The sequence below is a fragment of the Schistocerca serialis genome, chromosome 9 (genome assembly GCF_023864345.2).
Source record: "Schistocerca serialis cubense isolate TAMUIC-IGC-003099 chromosome 9, iqSchSeri2.2, whole genome shotgun sequence".
NCBI lineage: Eukaryota > Metazoa > Arthropoda > Insecta > Orthoptera > Acrididae > Schistocerca > Schistocerca serialis.
In genome coordinates, this window is record NC_064646.1 from 352335346 (window position 1) to 352359034 (window position 23689).

The following is a 23689-nucleotide window of genomic DNA, read 5'->3' on the forward strand; positions in this document are numbered from 1 at the left end:
ATAGTCGCCAAAATTGTTGACACACTTATTCCATTGTGACACTAGCCGGTCGATTCCATCTTTGAAGAAGTTAGTAGGCTGGTGTCGGATCCAGGCCTGGACCCAGTCACACATTTCGTCGTCCGCTTGCGAATCGATGTCCTCAAATAGCTTGTTTTAGAGGTCCAAACACATGAAATTCACACAGTGAAACATCGGGACTGTACGGTGGATTTTTCAGCTTTTCCTACCGAAATTGCTGCAATGTCGTCTTCACCTCATTGGCCGTGTGTGGGCGGACATTATCATGCAGGAGGATAATGCCACTTGACAACATGCCTCTGCGTTTCGACTTGATGGCTGGTCTAAGGTTCTGTAAAGTGGCTTGATAAAGCTGGGCAATGATGGTGGTCCCCCGTTCCAGGAAATCGACAAACAGTGGGTCCTTGTGGTCAAAAAAGAAGGACACCGTGAGCTTACCAGAACTGGTGTGCACGGCCTTTGATTTCTTTGGAGGTGGTGAAGTCGCATGTTTCCACTGCTTGCTCTGATGCTTGCTTTCCGGTTCAAAATAGTGACACCATGTTTCGTCACCTGTGACAATAAGCGACAGAAAGCCATATGCCTCCTCATGATAACGTTGCAGATGACTCAAAGACAGCGACAGTCGAATATTGCGCTGTTCGGCGATCAGTTGATGGGGAACCTACTGCGCACAGATTTTTCGAAAGTTCAAATGTTGATTCATTATGGTGTCGTCGGTGCCCACGCTAATAACCAGTAACCGATGGATCTGTCCACGGTGATTCTGCGGTTGTCCAAGACTAAAGTATTCACTTCCGCAACCATTTCCACTTTGACGACATGCTGAGCCTGTCCAGGACGAGCATCGTCTTCCAGTTACTCTCGCTCCTCAAGGAATCGTTTACGCTATTCCACAACTCACCGTACACAACCTTCATCCGCCGATACATTTCACGACCTCCAACTCCCTCCGCCGCCAAAAATCGAATCACTCCTCGTCGTTCCTGCTTACTCACCTGCATGTTCGGTAGTGGACGATAAAGTGTGACCACCTTCTCGTCGGCGCGAAAGTACACTGACGCTATGCAACATCAAACAGTGCGCACGCGTCAGTATCTCTACCAATAGACGGCGCCACCATACCCGCAGTTACGTGGTGCCGCCTTACGTGTAAGGCAAAGGTAGACGCACTGACCAGGTTTCATTTGAATCAACCTCGTACATGGTCCACACTGCAGCACTCAGAACACCATCAGTTTAATTATAACCAGCCGGTACAAAAACTTAAAACGAGGTCAACCAAAATGTCCTGCAGAAGAATTGTTTGTACATCCCATAGCGGTATAGAAGCAATAAGGCTATATTAGATAGCAAAATCCCGGAATTCAGTCAGATTTATTGCTCTGGTCCTGATTTTCAGATGCTTTGTTTCCTTTGTTGGTTTCTTACTCACTGTTATTTTCAATACCTCTCATCACACGTCAGATGTCTAAGACAATTTCACAATTGCAGTTTAAGATTGGATATGTTCAATAATACTAAATCTGTCTCCATAAGGCTGTGAAGCCCTGTAACCTTCGTCTTATTCAAAATATCACTTTCCATTCAAGAAGGTATGAAGCTTTTTTTGTTATCACTGGCGTTGCTTCTTTCTTGGCTTATCCTACCTGGTTTCTTTCCTTCACAGCAAAAAACTAGTATCTATGTAAACTGCTACTGTGCACTAACCATTCTTTTCTTGTCCACTGCTGTTTTCCTATTTTCATCTCATCTGTTAATCTCACCTCGCTAAACACCTCTAGCTAGTTGATCATGAGCCCGCTGTTCTTGATAAAATGGTCTAATGTAACTACTAATAAACGGGCTAAGGCTCTGAAGTTTCTGGGGACGCCATCTAGTTTTTGTTATGCTTATGGCAATTGGAAATTTGTGGTAAGGTCTTATGGGACCAAACTGCTTAGGTCATCGGCCCCTAAGCCTACACACTACTTAACCTAACTTAACTTACGCTATGGACAACACACACACCCATGCCCGAGGGAGCACTCGAACCTCCGACGAGGGTGGGGGTGGGAGGGCGGGGGGGGGGGGGGGGCGGGAGCCGCACGGACCGTGACAAGGCGCCCATAGACCGCGCGGTTACCCCGCGCGACCACATGGAAACAGATAAAACAAAAACTGATCACATAAATTGTGTGGTAAAAAAGCGACGCCTACAAGATTCAGACGTTAAGTAACTAATCAGCATTACTAATCACAAATAAAAGTCCTTGCACAGTGTTAAACGTATTAGAAAGTATGCTAAATACATCAAATACGAACAATCATCAGCTGTATAAGTGAATGACAACAAAAATTTTTGTGGGGTTGTTACTCGAATCAGGATTTCCTGCTTTAGGCTAGTGGTCGCCTTACCCGCTTTGGCTATCTGTGCATGACACATGGCCAGTCCAAAACGTCCATATGTCGTCGTTTTTGCTTTACAGCCTGTTCTCGTACACATATTACGTAATTCCCGTGCAGGGTGTTAGTTATCTGTTTAAATTGATCTTAATTAAAGCGAATCTGTAACGTTGATTATATTTTTCAAGTTAAATTGTCGATAACAGAACTGCGAAATCTAACTATTAAGATACTCAAAGGTGCAATTTTTTCTCTAAAAACATTGCTATCACTCTTGGTTATATTTTTTTATAATGGTTTTAAATAAAATGAATTGACTCTTGGGATGTGAACAATAATTAAGTGTAAAATTAATTGAATATCGATGTCATATCATTTGACTTAATGACGTTTAATGAAACTTCAATAATAGTTCAGCTTTCTCTGAAATCATGTAACTGCAATAAAAGAATTACAAAAATTCCTTAAATAAAATCCAAAAATCTAATTCTTAAATCCACTTCTCTCACAATGATCAATGAATATTAACAAAAAAGCAAAAAGATTCCTCATTTGGATGTCTGACGAACCAGGAATTCTGCATTATCAAACTGCTGCCCCAGATAAAACAAACTTAACCATTACCTCTTCACAAAGAGTATAAGCGAACCAATGTGAAATCAGTTCCTTTTTTCGCAATAAATCTTCCATAAACCCATAATATAATTCACGAAAATCCTCGTTGCAAGCTGTTTACTGCTACTAAACCAATACTCGACTGTTCACATATAACACCAAAGCTCAGCTATCTACCTCCTCCTCTCTTCTCGCGATCAACAGATAAATCTACCACGAAGCTTCGCAGAGCATAGACCATCTGTAACTCATCTCTATGCAGCACAGATTCTCTGCCAAGGCTGCGTTCGAATGTCTAAAGCAATTCTAAACTTACAAGCACGATTCCGGACACCCAAACCAATGAAAAATTCCTACAAAAATGTACACACATGCCTTTCAAGGGGAGAAAATTCTAACTGAAAGTCGGTTCCCCATAGAGTCCACGCAAAATACAGTGTCTGGTAGATGCGCAGTTTGCAGGGCATGTGTGTGTGTGGGGAGGCGGGGTGGGGGGGGAGTGGTAATGGTGAGGGTAACGGGGAGCCCTGTAGGATAAATACCGAGCGCTGGAATGAAAGTGCCGTTCTAAACTGAAGCCCAAAATTTTTGTAAATATTAAATAGAGTCCTCCACTCAGAATTATTCAGAAAGGTCTGTCACCTCTGCTTTGGTTAGTGTCTAAAAAGAATTTCCATGGAAATGCAGCGATTTATTTTCGCTTCGCTTTTTAACCATTTGTAACTTTCAAAGAGGCATCATGAGTGACGAAATTTTGAGTGAAACCCACACATCTCTCTTGTTGTCATGTTAAAATTTGATTATTTCGCCAAAATACAGTGGAGTTTACGCAATCTCACCTCACTAACATGTTATGCAGAAAAAACTGCTAGAGAATAATGCCATGTTAATGGTGGGATAACTGCTTCACACAATGTTAATTAGACTGACTTTTTAAAAATTGACACATTCACTATAATATATTATCATTGTTATTATCATTTAATATTGTTCATATACACTACAAATTGCAATAAAAATATATATATCAAAATATAGTGCCTCTAGGCAATAGTAGACTATAATATTTTCCTATTTTCCGTGAAAAATGGCAATGAAGCAGTTTACGTAGGGTTTAACAAAATATGTCTTCAGCTGCAGATTACTCCTTTATATGCCACAGTTACAGTTAATAATACTTCCAGAATAGCTAAAATAATTAAAGCTAAAAGCTAATTGTTAGTGCTTAAGTTACAAATTAGAGATTTTTAAAACGCAACACATTTACAGTCATGAGAGCTACACATTTAGAACAGAATTTGAAAGCCAAGTAGTCACACAATCAGTTCATCAAGATGAAACAGGTAATTTGTAAAAGTGTTAGTAACCTTTCAACATCAATCCACATCAGACCTGACAAGAAAATTAAAAGCTTGTGTAACGAACCCACCTCCAAAAGTATAAGTAATTCCTCAGAAATGCATGACTTCTCATTAAGGGTAGTCAGTTTAATGGGTATTCTTTTTCTTCTAATGATGAACAGGCCTTATTCATCAAGAAGCTACAATATAGTATTTATGAAGAGTTAGAAACAAACGAGCCTAAAGGAATTATATCATATATCAAAATAGCTACTGAATGTACGAAAATGAACATGTTCCAGAGAATAAATACTGTTGTCAAAACCAATGGCATTTTAAAAGAAGCGAAAAAGCCTTCGCATAATAACAGGAAAACTCAGGTGCTGAAATCCATAAATATGAAACTGCATGATAACAAGTCAGTTGTAACAAAAGTCGATAACAGTATTTCTGGCCTCATTATTCATTACAGTGACTATGTAGCTAACAGTGAAAACGTTTTTGCATCTAATAACATTGCAGAAATTAAAAATGATCCCACTAAAAGTTCTCTAAGTGCCCTTAGGAAGAAAATCGACAGTTGCAAATTTCTGTTTTTTTTCTGATAAAGAAGAGAACATTGCTAAGACTGTGAACTTTTCACTTCCACATTTACAGTCTCAAATCGAAACATAAATCCAATAAATCAGTGCATTTGATACTTGAGAAAAGAACTTCACCAAATTATAAATTAAGCAAGTTACTTAATAAGAAGTTGAAAGAAGCTTATACCTTTAAAAATCCAACAAATCTGAAAAAAGCTATGAGCTTACACAGTTTTTCAAAACATTATTGTACCTAATGATTCCATTATAGCTTGATTTGATACAAGAAATCTATGTATAATCGTTCCTAATCCCAAGTATCTAGAGAGTATTGAAAAAAATGTAGCTCCATCAAAGAACCTCTATTTAGGCAAAATGGTTGAGCTAGCAGAACTTTTAGAATTGTCATTAACTCACAATTATTTTGAATTCAATAATAAAGTATATTATCAAGCAGATAATTTTGCAACTATCAATAGTTTAGTAGGTATGCTAACCAAACTTTTTGTCAATGTTATGGAAAATAAGTTTTCCCAAACACAAAAAGACATAAAAGCCAAAACTTTTTATTACGAACAATAAGTAGATGCTGTGTTAGTCCTATTCAATGGTACTGAAACAGCTATCCAAAACTACCTGTCATCATTAAATAACATGGATCCAAAAATTAAATTTATGTTAGAAATTAAGGAAAATAGTTCTATTAGTGTCCTAGAGCTTACCATCACAAAACAGAATGGGAAATACATTTTCAGGATGTACAGAAAACCATCCAGCAGTGCTGGCTGTTGTGGCCAAGCAGTTCTAGGCACTTCAGTCTGGAACTGCACGACCGCTACGGTCGCAGGTTCAAATCCTGCCTCGGGCATGGATCTGTGTGATGTCCATAGGTTAGTTAGGTTTAAGTAGTTCTAAGTTCCAGGGGACTGATGACCTCAGATGTTAAGTCCCATAGTGCTCCAGACCATTTGAACCATCCAGCAGTGATATCATCAACATTACACTGTGTCACACACACACACACACACACACATATATATATATATATATATATATATATATATATATATATATATTAAACAATCTATTGAGTAAAAAATGTTGAAAGAGAACTATCAGTTATTAAACAAATAGATATCACGACTGACTATGATCAAAATACAGTAACTAAAATATATAATAAATTAAGAAACAGAAAATCACAGACAAATGGTACAAGTCATACACTTAACTCAAGAGTCACAAAGAAATACGAAGAAACTGTTTAATTTAATGTGAAATTTGCGTTCAGTAAAGCTAATACAGTAAAAACAAAATTACACCAACACATAGCCAAAAACAAAAAAGATAAGTACACTAGTTCCAGTGTATATGAATTGTGATATTTGCTATAAGTTTTACATTGGGCAGACTCAGTATTCTTCTTCAATGACATATTGCAAACATACAAGCACCCAAAATAAAACTGTGTTTGGGCTGCACTTGAGAAATAGCAAATATAAAACCACATATGTCCAACATAATATGAAGGCCCCAATAAAGCCCCAAAAGAAAGAAAATTACGCTTATTAGAAGGGATACAGATTTACAGCAGTAATAGAAAGTTGCCTGATTTAATCTTAAATTGGCAAATAGAATTCACTCAAAATAACTTTTACAGTATTTTTGACGTTATGCTATAAAATCAGTGTCATTCACCTCTACTGAAATTAGTAACATTCTCTTCGTGCACTCTGATAATAGCCTAGACCTCAAGTAATATATAGATTCTTCTCATGTTATTATTATGACCTAGACCTCAGAATATGTAACAGATATTCCATATGTTCTAATATAATAATAATAATAATAATAACCCTGATATCAGCCTAGGTATAATACATTTCATATTTTCCCTTAGATCAAGACATCAAGTGATATTTCAGTTCCCAGAGTGAAGTTTTAACTCTGCAGTGCAGTGTGCACTGAAATGAAACTTCCTGGCAGATTAAAGCTATGTACCAGACCAACACGAACTCGGGACCTTTGCCTTTCACAGTCAAGTGCTCCACCGACTGAGCTATCCAAGTGCGACTCACAATCCCTCCCCACAGCTTCGATTCTACCAGTACAACGTCTCCTACCTTCCAAACCCAGGCTGTGCCTAAGCCATGTCTCTGTAATATCCTTTCTTCCAGGAGAGCTAATTCTGTTAGGTTCACAGAAGAGCATCTATGAAGTTTGGAAGGTAGAAGACGAGGTAATGGCAGAATTGAAGTTGTGGGGACGACTCGTGAATCGTTCTTTGATTGCTTAGTGGGCACTTGCACGCGAAAGGTAAAGGTCCCGATTTCAAGTCTCGATCCAGCCCACAGTTTTAATCTACCAGGAAGTTTGATATATCAGTTGTTGCTATATCTTCTAATTGTGACCTAGACATCGAACTAGCCATCATACTTTTCATATGGTTTTAATCTAGCCTTCTGCTCAAAAGTTTTTAGGCTACGTATAAATTTACTTAACCCCGACATTTTTGAGGCTTATTCTTTGTACCTATAACTTGCATATACTTCTGAGCTTTAGAGAATTAATCACAGATACTGGTCATTATAGATAATTAGCGATTAGGTCTTGTTTATTGTATTATGATCAGAACTTGTAACAATGCAATGCATATCTAAATTAGGGTGTACATTGCAGTATATTCCTGGGATTAGTTGTACTTGTATGGGAAGCGACAGTCATTGTGAACAGTCTTAAACACTACATGTATACATTTTAAATAATGGGTTCTTATTGTTCACAGGTTTTGATCATAAATTTTATTGTTAACTAGAATACACAAACGTTTAACTTACACGTCTGATATGATGCCAACTGTAAGGTGGCAGAATAAATGGTCAGATTCACACCTTACATGAGAGCTTTATACATCGCAATGAGAAGGTGAATATGACACCTAACGTAATTCGGCAGTTATGAGAACATTTGCCTATCAGTATGTAACAGAAAAAAGGGATGACAGTCAATCAATGGTAATTAACACACTGTTCCTATACAATGCATGCCTTTGAGCGGAAAGTGGAACAGGCAACGCGAGTCGTTTTTAGTTCGAAAAGCCAGGCAGACACCGGTGTAATGAAGGCATCGCATGGTTCATGACGGAAACCACTTAAGGGGTGGCAGGAGGAAGGTCAGCGACCGTGACCAGGTGATTCAGAAGGAAGGACTGCGTGTAGCGGCACATCTGCACAAGGGCCAGAGAAAAAGCAGTAGAAAGCTGCATGTCGGAATTCCAACAGGATATGAACAAAGACTAGTAATGCATTTCGATCACGTGTCCAGCAAGTGCGATACACGGTAAGGTCAATGTACTTTAGACATCTAGAATTGGCACAAAACGTCCGATTGGCGGAAACGCACTAGGAAGGAGAAAAATACTGAAGTTTCGATGCAGTTTGATAGAAGGGACATTGCGACTGGTAGAGAGAGTTTTCACAAAATAAGAGGAACGCTCCTACTGGTCGAAAAAGGCCATGACATGAAGAATGAATGAACTCAAGTGGGGGAGGAAGTTCTGCCATTAGTAGGACAAGAGAGAAATTTTCGAGAACTCTTCTCTGAACTGGCGGCAAGTGCAGAATGGAGCCCTTAACGCTCTGTACGACGCATAGAAGAAATTTGTGTGCACACTGCGTTCACAGCGGCTGCAATCCAGCTAGAAATTAACTGTAGCAACATTTAGCTCCAACTGCGGAGAAACGAACCAGCCAAATTAGTTAACTGCTCTTGCGAGAACTGAGAGGGCACTATGATATGTATGCTGCTCCAATCATGTGCGTGTATATCGCCACCTACATACACTAGGGATTATTGCATGTTTTCTCGCATAACGAGAAACATACGGAAAGTTTCTGCTGGAAAGTTCAGCAAAGGCCAGATTAGTTTTGTAGGAATTTCAGCGGGAGAGAGCGGCAGCTTAAGGTGAATACTGCGTGCAGATGCGTAAACCAGCTTGCGTCCACTGTAAACTCGAGCCTTGGGTAATCTTGCGCTCAAATTTGTCACATAACTAACCATTCACCGTAGACTTGATTGTCATCCTAAACAGTACCGAACTTTGAACCAGACTCGGACGGTTTCGTAGTACTGTTCAACATCATAACATATGTGTAGGAGCAATTTTGTAAAGAAAATTCCAATTAGACTTTCATATTATTCTGCTTAGGATTAATGTTCTTTCAGAGAGCTAATGTTTAATAGTGTTGTGTATAGGATTATCTCACTTCTTTATGTTGGCGAGATGCGTTATCCATTGCTCTGTTTTTAAGTTGTCGAATTGAAAACTGTGTAAAAGCTGTAATTTTTGTGCTAAAATTTGCGACATTAAACTTATCATTTCAACTTACACAGTTGTTCGCAATTCTAGAATAAGCACCCACATTACACAACTATTGTGGTAAACTTTTCCATATACTATTCTTACAATCTACCATGCTATACAATGACGTCTAAGTACTTCTTTCGAACAATTTTGCAACCTCATGTTATTATTTATAGTTTGCCCAAATATGATTTACGAAATGTTATAATTACGCTGTCTAGTATTCTGAATGTGCAGTTCCCCCCACATAGGCTTATATGAATCCGATGAAACTAATCTGGGATGCTACTGGACGCCAGCTCCTCGCCCATAAACCAACTGCCCGTAAATTACAGGAAGTGTGTGACCTCTGCTTAGGCATCTGGTACCACAAACCTTCGGAAACTTATCAAGTACTCGTCGATCACTGCTGAATTGGGTTCCAGAGGTGGACCAACGCGCTTTTGAATAGGTAGTTATAATGTTTTAGCTCATCATTATACTTAAATCCATTTTTACAGTATGTATGGATATATCGTTCGCCTTATTATTATTCAATTCTGGGACCACAGGACCACGCGATGTACAACGTGGCGCAGTTTTAGAGATTTGTATTAGCTTTTCTATGTGCTCAGACCACTCTCTTTCTTTCAGAAAGGGCTTTTTTCGGTTAGTCAAACCATCTTGTCCCGATCATCTCTGGTTGTTCCAGGCCAACTTTCCAGTCGTGCCTTTTCTGCCCCGTATATCAAGTTGCGTTATACCTGCTTCCTCAGGGTCTTCCTTCGCTGCACTGATCCGTTTCACTGTTTCAATTTTTGCTTTATGCGATAGGTTCCATTAATTTAATATGCGTAGAGAATTTTAGCTTGCATTTCTTCATATCCGTATACAGCTTGCTATACTTTTCAGTTTCTTTATTTTCTCTTACTCCATACGTGCCTTCTTCAGTATAAATGGATCTAAAATTATCCTGATTAGTTTTCATTCACTCTTTTGGATTTCTTCAGTGTTTCTCTTTCTATCTGAAATGAGTGTCTCAGCGCCATAAACATGCTATGGTTTGATGACTGTGTTGTAATATTGCAGCTTGATGTATTTTGTGCTTTCAATCGCTCGCTCCATGTATTAGCTGTTAAAAGGGGGGAAATGCGTTGAGCGAGGTCCGGGGTGCCTCCAGTGTGGCGCAATAACTCTGTCGATAACGAACAAAAACTGTATTTCCCATCCGGCAAGACAATGTCCTTAGTATTGATAAACACTGTAACTGGGTGATTATCAGCTTCATTTGTATGACGAAACTTCGAATATAATGTTCGAACTGTTACTTTTGCCTAAATATGTTCAAGTCAGTCCTCCTGTCATGCTCGCATTATTTCATTTTACCTGGCTTTATTTCAGCTTGCCTGCTTTGCTTAATTTGTCAAGAGTATTCTACATAAAGTCAATATTTGCTGTTTCACGGTCGTAAAGCTTCATTCCTACTGTGAAAGTGGTTATTGTAGGTTTAATTGGATTTTTATAGCTTCCATGTGGCCTTCAGTCATGGTTTAGTCTCTTGTATTACACCGCATGTACTTCACAAGGTTACATAAAAACTGTATCTCACCACGTTTACTAAACAGTTGTGGACAGATCAGAGTACTGTAACGTTAAATACTTCGTGACGATTTTATGTCTCATTTGATTATTATTCTTATAATGCTCTGACAACTCCCTTTACTAATGTAGCTAATCAGCCGAATGGTTTAAATCTATGTGACAGAATGTATCTGTGACGTTTTTACTTGTTTCCTTTGACAAAATCATGACAGAGGAGTCAGGCAGCACTAGATATTTTTGAAAACATTGCTGGCGAGTCAGAGATCAAAATAGAATATTTGGAACTATTTATAAAACAGTATAGATCGCAAAGGCACATTTATTAGAAGGTGACCGCTTTGTATCATCAGATGATTATCTTCAGACATTCAAAACTGTAATGTGATACAGGATATAAATTAGAGGGATAAATACATAGAATTTTAAATTAGCTAATCCTTACAATACATAGATAAGCCCATATAGATGGACAATGGTTGTACACGGAGCACGAACCGCTGAATGACAGTAGTCAACTGCTGGAGAGAGCGGCACTGCTATTTCTTAAATACTGGAGGCTCCGCCTACAGCTCACATCAGTCAGATAAAATCCGAAAGAACTATGTACAAAAAGATGTACTTATTAGTAAATAGGATGTTCACGTAAATAAGTTCTTGGTTTTAACCTATAGTGCCCTGTTAACCTGCTGCGTAGGATATCCACTTTCCGTGAATATTGGCTTTAGGTGGGCGATCTCTTTCGGTATTCTATCTGCACCTGAGACTGTATGCGCCTTGTGTACAAGTTTTTTAAGCCTAGTGTATGGCCTCATTGAGAAGATGAGTTAATGGTGTTCCTTACCTTCTCAGCCAACGGCCTTATCGCAGTGGTAACACCGGTTCCCGTGAGATCACCGAAGTTAAGCGCTGTCGGGCTGCGCTAGCACTTGGATGGGTGACTGTCCGGTCTGCCGAGCGCTGTGGGCAAGTGAGGTGCACTCAGCCCTCGGCTGCGGTCACGAAAACTGACAACGACCGGGAGAGTGGTGTGCTGACCACATGCCCCTCCGTATCTGCATCCAGTGACGCCCCTGGGCTGAGAGGCTGACACGGCGGCCGGACGGTACCGTTGGCCTCCCGAGGCCTGTCTGAATGGAGTTTATCATCTCAACTTCATAATAAGAACATCCGGTTCGGTATGGGTTCAGAGGAAGACAATTGTCTGCCTTTCCTGAATGTTTCGGTTAGGCAGGAGGATGATGGCTCTTAGGGACATTCGGTTAATGGTAAGCACACACATACCGATTTGTATTTATAATCGTCGAGTTGTCTTGACCCATTGCAAACTATTAGTCTATTTCGATCATTTCGCTGCAGGGTGGAATGTAAAACAAGTGTTAGTTGCCGGACTGAGCCGAGAAGTCGTATTACCTTTTAGACGACCTGTAACGCTGATGCGGTCCTGGAGACTTTTTACCTTGATTATTTTCTTGTGCGGTCGCCTTTTTTAATTACTCTGATGCAGCGGACTTGTTATGCAGTGCAACCAGCTCTTGCCTTCTGCAATGAGAGAGTCGATGGCTGGAAGAGAGCTTCGATATATCAAGCGACGTAAACGTCTTACAGTAACTCTCGTGTATTTTGTTGCTCCGATATATCATTACAACGTTGGGTGAACAGATCTCTTATTCAGGGATGGTTAAAGGCCCAAGCGACACAAGCCACCACTTGAGGCGCAAGCTGAGAGGGACGCTATCGGATGTACGATTTCTATAGAGAACGTGCACAATAAGCAGCGGCCGTTTTGGACGTTACATTGAGAGAGGCTGCCAAGTACAGGTAGCAGTTATTGAACTGTACGAAATAAAATCGCCATAGCTTCTGAACGGGTTGCGTTAGGACGTTCAAAGAGCACGGTTGGCTGCGGGGCATGATGGGAACTAGTATACGCATGCGCACGAGCCTTGTTGCTGTCGGCCATTTGCACGTGTGAATGTCACGTTACAGCGTATAGCGCATGTGAAGACCTAGTATACGCACAATAACAACCCAACTCCTGCTCGAAGGAAGTTTGCGACCGAGTTCTAGCTGAAAACAACCGGTCCAAGAAAGCTAACAGTCAAGAATTTGATTCGCAAGTTTCAGAGACGCTGTGTTTCAAACCAACCGCAGGAAATCTATCAAACGAGCTGCACGACAGGCGGGAATGATCCATCCGAGAGACACTGCGACAAATTGTTGTTGAAGACCTGCTTCTCTCCCCACCCAAAATTCAAACCCATCAGGCATTAAGCCCCAGGGCCATGGAACAGTGGTTGTGTTTGGCCAACACTATTGCCCAAGAGGACTTTGATGTGAATATGGTTTGGCTTAGCGACAAGGCCCACTTTAATTTGGATGGGTTCGGCAATAAGAAAATTGGCACATTTGGGGGACTGAGAATCCGCATTTCGCGATCGAGAAGTCTCTTCACCCTCAATGGGTGACTGTGTGCTGTGCCATGTCCATTCACAGAATGATCAGTGCGATCTTCTTTGATGGTATAGTGACTACCGAACAGTACGTGAAGGTTTTGGAAGACGATTTCATCCCCATTATCCAAAGCGACCCTGATTTCGACAAGATGTGGTTCATGCAAGACGGAGCTCCACCTCATCGAAGCAGGAGAGTGTTTGATGTCTTGGAGCAACACTTTAGAGATCGCATTCTCGCTCTGGGATACCCAGAAGCCACTGGCATGGGCCTCGATTGGCCGCCATTTTCTATGGATCTGAACTCATGCGATTCCTTTTTTTGGAGTTATATTGAGGACGAAGTGTACAGCAATAATTCCAAAACTATTGCTGACCTGACAACTGCCATTCAGGAGGTCATCGACTGCATCGATGTTCCAACACTTCAGGATTTCGCTGTACGTCTGTGCCACATCATCGTTAATGATGGCATGGATATCGAACATGTCGTAACCTAAATCCGATTATCTGTAGTGACGTTTAGATGTTGAGTGTACATGTCGGAGTTTGTAACTAATTTACGTTTTTTTTCATGTAACAGGCAACGGCCTTACCGCAGTGGATACACCGGTTCCCGTCAGATGACCAAAGTTAAGCGCTGTCGGGCGTGGCCGGCACTTGGATGGGTAGCCATCTGGACCGCCATGTGCTGTTGCCATTTTTCGGGGTACACTCAGCCTCGTGATGCCAATTGAGGAACTACTCGACCGAATAGTAGCGGCTCTGGTCAATGAAAACCATCGTAACGACCGGGAGAGCGGCGTGCTGACCACACGCCCCTCCTATCCACATCCTCATTGAGGATGACACGGCGGTCGGATGGTTCCAATGGGACACTTGTGGCCTGATGATGGAGTGCTTTTCATATAGTTCAATAATTGTCACGCTGTACGAGGTTCCTATGCACAGCGTCTCGCAATTAATAGTGAAAACTGACATGGATGGAAGTGCACAACGAAAAAGGAGATGCAAAATAATAGGCCGCATCTGCGAAAAAATGTAGTCTAACTAGCTCTGCTCTTTTCAATCAGAACAACATCTCCAAACAGATTCAATAAAATTACATTTTTCTCAAGCTTCTTCAACCATTTTGGGGGGCTGTCATTGTCGCCATTGCGTATTGTTCTTTGTGTTCCAAAAAAACTGCCAAGCCGCGATGCCAAAACATAAGCGACACCTTCAAACTACGTTTAGGACACGTTTTCACTTATGTTTCACAAATGTTCAATGCGTCTTCCGCTAGACACCTACATTACACCCAGACGCTAGTCAATCTCGTCTCATACTTTTTTGAGCGTTGCTGTTGGTTGCTTTGTGTCGTTTAAGACCACCCGATGCTGTTAGAAGGGGAGACTCACATACGGAGCCTTCCACAAACCTCCACATTAAAAAAAAAAAATCACTTAGCTTGAAATCAGGCGATCTTGGCGGCTACTGGTGCCATGTGAGATCCTTACATCACTTGCTGCCGATTCATTGTTGAGGCAGCTCATTCTTAAGAAGCGCTCTCACGTGCAGGTGTCAGTGCGGTACCGCCCCGTCTTGTCGAAAAACGAAATTTTCGGCAAGTTGTCGGGATTGTGTAATGAACAAGGGAGGGAGCTATCTACACCAGGAGGTTCCCTGGTGGCAACCACATGAACCGGGTAATTACAACAAGCACCAAGGTAAACTTCTAGTTATGATGTGCTAGTAAGAATTCGCCCGAAGTTTTTATCTTCATTCATGTAATAAACATACTCTTGCAAATAATATGAATCTTCTTGAAACATAACTACGAAAGGCGTTCAATGAGTAACGCAACACATTCTTTGTCGGCCAGTTTCGGCTGAAAAAATTGCGGAATTTGTTGTGGGACATCGTGAAAAATCCCCGCTTCAGCCTCTATTGCTTCATGAAGTTGCGACAGGTAGCGACGCTATACGTGGTCTTTAAAATTGCGTCTTTAACGGAGTTATGTTCCAAGCAGACCGCTGCCATTGAGTTTCTTTTGGCGGAAAACCGGAAAATCTCAGATATTCATAGACGCTTGCAGAATGTCTACAGAGACCTGGCAGTGAACAGAAGCACGGCGAGTGTTACGTGAAACATCTGTCACCATCACAACAAGATCGCGCAAATCTGTCCCATCTGCCCCGTGCTGGCTGGCCGTACACAGTTGTTACCCATGCATTCTTGGAACGCGCTTACTCTCTAATTCCAGATGGTGACAGACCGCACTCAAACACCTCGCTGCACAACTGAACGTTTCTGTTGGTAGTGCTGATACACTCGTCCAGCAGTTGGGGTGCTCAAAGCCGTGTGCCCGCGGGATTCAAATTCAGATGGTTCAAATGGCTCTAAGTACTATGGGACTTAACATCTGAGGACATCAGTCTCCTTAGACCTAACTAACCTAAGGACATCACACACATCCATGACCGAGGCAGGATTCTAACTTGCAACCGTAACAGCAGCGCGGTTCCGGACAAGTGCCAAGAACCGCTCGGACACAGCGGCCGACCCGCGGGGTTCCTCGTCTTCTAACAGAAGACCATAAAGAGCAATGAAGGACCATCTGCGGGCAATTTTTTGGGCATTGCGAAGCTGATCGTGGCAACCGTGAACATCGTCACAGGTTATGAAACTCCGGTTCATCAGCCCGAACCGGAAACAAAACGGCAAGCATGTAGTAGCGCCGCCGGCCGCGGTGGTCTCGCGGTTCTAGGCGCGCAGTCCGGAACCGTGGGACTGCTACGGTCGCAGGTTCGAATCCTGCCTCGGGCATGGATGTGTGTGATGTCCTTAGGTTAGTTAGGTTTAAGTAGTTCTAAGTTCTAGGGGACTGATAACCACAGCAGTTGAGTCCCATAGTGCTCAGAGCCATTTTTGTAGTAGCGCCACACCACGTCTACTCCCTCAGCCGCTAATTTCATAACGACAGTCTTCTGGGACTGATTGGGACATTTTGTTTGATGTCCTCCCTCGTGACAAAACGATCAACTCTGAAGCGTATTCTGCTACCCACAGGAAATTGAAGACACGAAATCAGAGTGTCCGTCGCCATAAAAATGTAAATGAACTTCTTCTCCGTGACAAGACCAGGCATCAGACAAGTCTGCACGCCCGAGAGGAGCTCAGAAATCTCCATTGGACTGTTCTTCCTCATTCATCCTACTGCCCGGATTTCACAGTTTCCGACTTCCTTCTGTCTGACCCAACGAAGGATGCACTCAGTGGGAAACAATACGTGGATGATGGGGAGGTTATTGATGCAGCAAGACGTTGGCTCCGACGTCGCCCAGTAGAGTGGTATCATGCGAGCATACAGGCCTTCCCAGTAATGCGGCGTGAGGCCGCCACAGTGTACGCAAATTATGTTGAAAAATAGGGTTTTGTAGCCAGAAGAGTGAGGAATAATATTTTGTATTAGAATCCTGAATAAAACTAACATGTTTTCAGAAGAATTTTTGGAAATAAGTTCCTATGGGACCAAATTGCTGAGGCCATCGGTCCCTAGGCTTACACACTTCTAAATCCAACTTAAACTAAATTACGCCAAGGACAAGACACACACCCATGCCCGAGGGAGGAATCGAACCTCCAACAGGGTGAGCCGCGCGAACCGTGACAAGGCGCTCAAGACCGCGTGGTTACTCCGCGCGGCTGCCTTTCAGAAGACATGTGTAGCATTACTTACTTAACATAATCGTATATAAGGAATTAAACTATACAGCAAGAACTAGATGCTCTTTTTCTGCAGTTTGAATATTGTGAGCACATTTTACGTACTTGATTTCAAGAACTGATATGGAGTGCGTGTAGGAACAGTATGTAACTATGAGGAACTTGCTGGTACTCACTGGTGGCAGAACCATAAAGATATCCTCGCGTACAGACTCGAGAGGTACCATATTGGTTGACGGACGAGACTTTACATGTTTCTTAGAGATCGGACGAACACTGTTAACCTCCAGGGGTACACATATGAGGTACAGTTACCACGCCCGCGAGATATAGTCGGTCCAGACGTCCGCTTAACGAAAGATAATGCGCGACAGCACGGACTTAATCTGGTTGAAGAATATTTCACTGATCTACCGCATGGACTGGCCAGAGCAGTTTCCGGATGAGAATGCTGCATATCATATCTGGGAAGTATTTAAAAGATCAGCTGCAGATCGACAACAGTGATACAAGTGTCTGGTACAATTAGACACCGCTCCTTCTCAGAATGGTATCGCCTCCCAAAAGAGTTCTACAATCAATCGATAGATCGCGTACCCAGCCTTCCCAAGGTTCCAGCTTAGGTCCCTCACTTTTTTCTTGCGCATTTGAAAGACTTTTTATCAGTAAGATTCCAGATGCCAAGTTAGTTCTGTTTGCTGATGGTACAGGCACTGCAATAAATAGCAAATAAAGAGTAATTTTAGAAAGACATTAATAAGTGGCTCTTGGCGAATAGTTTGTCATTAAACTTTGAAATGACACATTACATGCACTTCAGAACTTGTAAGAGGTTTCCTTCAAGTTCATGTCTAACATGTGAAGACATCCATATAGAAGAGGTGGACAGTGTTAAATTTTTGGGACTACAACTTGATGATGAATTTAGTTGGGAGGAGCATTGAAAAGACCTCTTGAAGCACCTAAACAAATATTTCTCCGCAATGTTGATGTTGTTAGGCATAAAAAATTAAAAATGTTTCCAAGGGGTTAGTAAGACCCACTTTCATAACTGTTGAAAACAATTTGTGTCTATTTTTGCTCATTTCTATCGTTTAGCTGCAAAATCGGTCACACAATCTCTGGTAAAGGACAATGAGAGTGTGTTTATTTATTTTTTTGCTTTTATGCAGTCCGTTTTCGTCCTCCCCTTCCCTTTGTGTATGTATGTATGTGGATAGGTGGGCATGTTTTACATGGAGGTTACGAGTGTTTGAAGTACACTCCAACGGATTCAGAGGGTTCCGTAAGGTCGTAGGTTAGTAGTGCCAACCTAACCTTCCGGCCGCCTGAGACAGCACCGGAACCAGAGACACTGGTTAGTCACAGGGAGTGGATGTACCGTTCCGCTGAATACAGGTGCACAGTTGGCAACAGGTCTCTCCCACTTGCTCGGATTAGAGTCGCTCCAGAACAAATGACGGGGCACTGTTTGCTTTGGTCCGGTAAGCTGCAGGCGTGCTTTGCTAGATTTTTGCAGTGAACACATAGTGTATTGTAGGACGATCACTCTATTGTATAAATAATGCAAAAGCCAAGGTCGCTTGCAGTTGTTTTTTTAATTTTTATTTCTGCGACAGTGGTTTTATGTCAGCTGGTCTGCCTCATGCATCGTTATATCCAAATGATTTATGCATGTTAAGCTACATTCAGGTATGTGGTGCTGTACTACTAATAATGTACAGTAATGTACACTCCTGGAAATGGAAAAAAGAACACATTGACACCGGTGTGTCAGACCCACCATACTTGCTCCGGACACTGCGAGAGGGCTGTACAAGCAATGATCACACGCACGGCACAGCGGACACACCAGGAACCGCGGTGTTGGCCGTCGAATGGCGCTAGCTGCGCAGCATTTGTGCACCGCCGCCGTCAGTGTCAGCCAGTTTGCCGTGGCATACGGAGCTCCATCGCAGTCTTTAACACTGGTAGCATGCCGCGACAGCGTGGACGTGAACCGTATGTGCAGTTGACGGACTTTGAGCGAAGGCGTATAGTGGGGATGCGGGAGGCCGGGTGTACGTACCGCCGAATTGCTCAACACGTGGGGCGTGAGGTCTCCACAGTACATTGATGTTGTCGCCAGTGGTCGGCGGAAGGTGCACGTGCCCGTCGACCTGGGACCGGACCGCAGCGACGCACGGATGCACGCCAAGACCGTAGGATCCTACGCAATGCCGTAGGGGACCGCACCGCCACTTCCCAGCAAATTAGGGACACTGTTGCTACTGGGGTATCGGCGAGGATCATTCGCAACCGTCTCCATGAAGCTGGGCTACGGTCCCGCGCACCGTTAGGCCGTCTTCCGCTCACGCCCCAACATCGTGCAGCCCGCCTCCAGTGGTGTCGCGACAGGCGTGAATGGAGGGACGAATGGAGACGTGTCGTCTTCAGCGATGAGAGTCGCTTCTGCCTTGGTGCCAATGATGGTCGTATGCGTGTTTGGCGCCGTGCAGGTGAGCGCCACAATCAGGACTGCATACGACCGAGGCACACAGGGCCAACACCCGGCATCATGGTGTGGGGAGCGATCTCCTACACTGGCCGTACACCACTGGTGATCGTCGAGGGGACACTGAATAGTGCACGGTACATCCAAGCCGTCATCGAACCCATCGTTCTACCGTTCCTAGACCGGCAAGGGAACTTGCTGTTCCAACAGGACAATGCACGTCCGCATGTATCCCGTGCCACCCAACGTGCTCTAGAAGGTGTAAGTCAACTACCCTGGCCAGCAAGATCTCCGGATCTGTCCCCCATTGAGCATGTTTGGGACTGGATGAAGCGTCGTCTCACGCAGTCTGCACGTCCAGCACGAACGCTGGTCCAACTGAGGCGCCAGGTGGAAATGGCATGGCAAGCCGTTCCACAGGACTACATCCAGCATCTCTACGATCGTCTCCATGGGAGAATAGCAGCCTACATTGCTGCGAAAGGTGGATATACACTGTACTAGTGCCGACATTGTGCATGCTCTGTTGCCTGTGTCTATGTGCCTGTGGTTCTGTCAGTGTGATCATGTGATGTATCTGACCCCAGGAATGTGTCAATAAAGTTTCCCCTTCCTGGAACAATGAATTCACGGTGTTCTTATTTCAATTTCCAGGAGTGTATATAGTGTAACTCTTGTAGGCCCTCCCTCAAACCTGTCATGTTATATCTTCACAGAGCCGATGATGGCACCTTTAGTGTGTTGAAACCGGTCATCTAGTAAACAGTGTTTAAGCGATCTTGCCTTTTGATTTATTTATAAATTATTTCAGATGGTGTTTGTAATTAATTTCATTTTTCGGTGTCATAATGCGTAATTTTTGCAAGGTTTGATTATTCTGATTTTTCTGGGATAAATTTATGCGTTTTATGAAGTTCCATGAGTCTTTCTTGTACTGAGAGAATGACCATTGAATCTGTCGTCTTGTGGTAGTTTCTGTAGAGTAAATATGTGGGGCATAACTTGCAAAGAGTTTCCATGTTCTTACTGCCCGTGAATTGCATTGTAAATTTTGGTTTTCTCCAGTTTTTGCTGGTGGTTCCTATGTGTAAACCGACTGATTTTGCCCACCAGCTCACCACGTGTCTCTCATGTCAAAGTATCCTCCTCATCGTCACCTTCAATGAGTAGATCTTTTTTCCTCAATGAATATTCACATGCCTCTACACATACATCTAGATCATACTCTGCAAGCTACCTAATGGTGTGTAGCGGAGGGTACTTTCTGTATCACTATCTCGTCCGTCCAACTCTGTTCCACTCGCGAATAGTGCGTGGGAAGAATGACTGTCGGTAAGCCTATGTATTGGCTCTAATTTCTCGAATTTTCTCCTCGTGATCAATACGCGAGATGTATGTGGGGGAGGGGGGTGGGGGTGGGAAGTAATATGTTGTTTGACTACTCCCGAAATTTCAATAGTAAATTTCTCCGTGACGCCTCCCTTGTAACGTCTGCCTGTGGAGTTTCTTTAGCATCTTCGTAACGCTCTCTCACCAGCTAAACGATTCCGTGGCGAAACGCACCGCTCTTCGTTGGGTCTTCTCTATCTCCTTTATCAGCCCTACCTGATAGGGATCCCAGATAGATGCAATTTCTGAATTTACATGAATTGATTGATTCCGGCCACCAGCCCAACAAGTGTCTCTTAAGTCAGTTTTCTCCTCATGGTCACGTTCAAAGAATATCTTTTTCTCCTGAACTCAATGAATGTCCGTATTTTTTTATAAATTGTTTCACGGTTTTTGAATTTGCCTAAACTGGTCGATTTTTGCCCACCTGCCCACCATGTATCCACCAGTTCATAGCTACCTTCTTTTTGCATTGTTTGATGCATAGGTCTGTTTCCCTCGAGATCGCCGGCCACTGTGGCCGAGCGGTTCTAGACGCTTCAGTCCGGAATCGTGCTGCTGCTACGGTCGCAGGTTCGAATCCTGCCTCGGGCATGGATGTGTGTGATGTCTTTGGGTTAGTTAGGTTTCAGTAGTTCAAAGTCTAGGGGACTGATGACCTCAAATGTTAACTTCCATAATGCTTGGAGCCATCTGAACCATTTGAACCCTCGAGTTCAACTGATACCTAAATGCATGTGTGATTACAGCTTACTTCTCATTGTCTGAATTTATGAAATCTCACTGATTTTCAGCCACTAGCGGGTGTTGGGTTATGAGTATGAACTACATTGGAATACTACCCAATCAGCCACTGGAGCTCGTTATTGTAGAGCATAAGTAAAACGGTAACACACATTTCTGGAAAATTTCATCCAGTAAATGATTTTTATATTTTTGTGCCCTTGCCTGTATTGGTGCTTGATTCCGGAAGTACACATAGGAATACCCCTCTGATACCCCCATTGATCATTAGATACTACCAAATGCTTAGCCAGTTAGCATGACATGTTTATGCATCCAATATGAATTATACACTGAAGTGACAAGAGGAGGTAACTTAATACCATGTCAGGATTCCTGTTGTCTGGCGTAGCACAGCACCTCCACGTGGCATGAACCCAACAATTCGTTGGAAGTCCCCTGCAGAAATATTGTACCATGCTGCCTCTATAGCTGTCCCTAAGTGCGAAAGTGTTGCTGGTGCAGGAGTTTGTGCATGAACTGACCTCTCGATTATGTCCCTTAAAAGTTCGATGGGATTCATGTCGGGCGCAACGGGTGGCCAAATCATTCGCTCAAATTGTCCTGAATGTTCTTCAGACCGATGACGTGGCACATTGTCATCCATAAAAATTTCATGGTTGTTTGGTAACATGAAGTCCATTAATGGCGGCAGATGGTCTCCAAGTAGCCGATTAATAATTATTTCTAGTCAATGATCGGACCAGAGGACGCAGACCGTCCCACATAGACACACCGCACACCATTAAGAAACTATGCCCAGTTTGCACAGTGCCTTGTTGGTATCTTGAGTCCACGGCTTCATGGGATTTGCGTCATACTCTAATCCTACCACCACCTCTTACCAACTGGAATTGGGACTCATCCGATCAATATGATCACAAGGCCAAGAGAGGCGCTGCAGACAATGTCGCGCTGTTAGCAAAGGCTCCCACTTCGGTCGTCTGCTACTATAACCCATTAACGCCACATTTCGTCGCACTGTCCTAGCGGATACGTTCGTGTACGTCCCACATTGATTTCACGCAATGTTGCTTGTCTGTTATCACTTACAACTCTACGAAAATGTCCTGCTCTTTGTGGTTAAGTGAAGGCTGTCGGCCACTGGACTGTCCATGGTGAAAGATAATGCCTGAAATTTGATATTCTCAGAACACTCTTGACGCTGTGTATCTCGGAATATTGAATTACCTAACGAATTCCAAAATGGAATGTCTACATCTTCATCTACATCCATACTCCGCAAGCCACCTGACGTGTGTGGCGGAGGATACCTTGAGTACCTCTATCGGTTCTCCCTTCTATTCCAGACTCGTATTGTTCGTGGAAAGAAAGATTGTCGGCATGCTTCTGTGTGGGCTCTAATCTCTCTGATTTCATCCTCATGGTCTCTTCGGGAGACATACGTAGGAGGGAGCAATATACTGCTTGACTCCTCGGTGAAAGTATGTTCTCGAAACTTTAACAAAAGCCCGTACCGAGCTACTGAGCGTCTCTCCTGCAGAGTCTTCCACTGGAGTTTATCTATCATCTCCGCAACGCTTTCGCGATTACTAAATGATCCTGTAACGAAGCGCGCTGCTCTCCGTTGGATCTTCTCTATATCCTCTATCAACCCCACCGGGTACGGATCCCACACTGGTGAGCAATATTGAAGCAGTGGGCGAACAAGTGTACTGTAACCTACTTCCTTTGTTTTCGGATTGCATTTCCTCAGGAATCTTCCAATGAATCTCAGTCTGGCATCTGCTTTACCGACGATCAACTTTATATGATCATTCCATTTTAAATCACTGCTAATGCCTACTCCCAGATAATTTATGGAATTAACTGCTTCCAGTTGCTGACCTGCTATATTGTAGCTAAATGATAAAGGATCTTTCTTTCTACGTATTCGCAGCACATTACACTTGTCTACATTGAGATTCGATTGCCATTCCCTGCACCATGCGTCAATTCGTTGTAGATTCTCCTGC

The 23689-nt window shown here is 42.9% G+C and overlaps 1 pseudogene; it reads left to right on the top strand.

Annotated features, from left to right (window-relative positions):
* The first annotated feature begins 13921 nt into the window (after positions 1 to 13921).
* Positions 13922 to 14039, top strand: LOC126420129 (5S ribosomal RNA; annotated as a pseudogene).
* The last annotated feature ends 9650 nt before the right edge of the window (positions 14040 to 23689 follow it).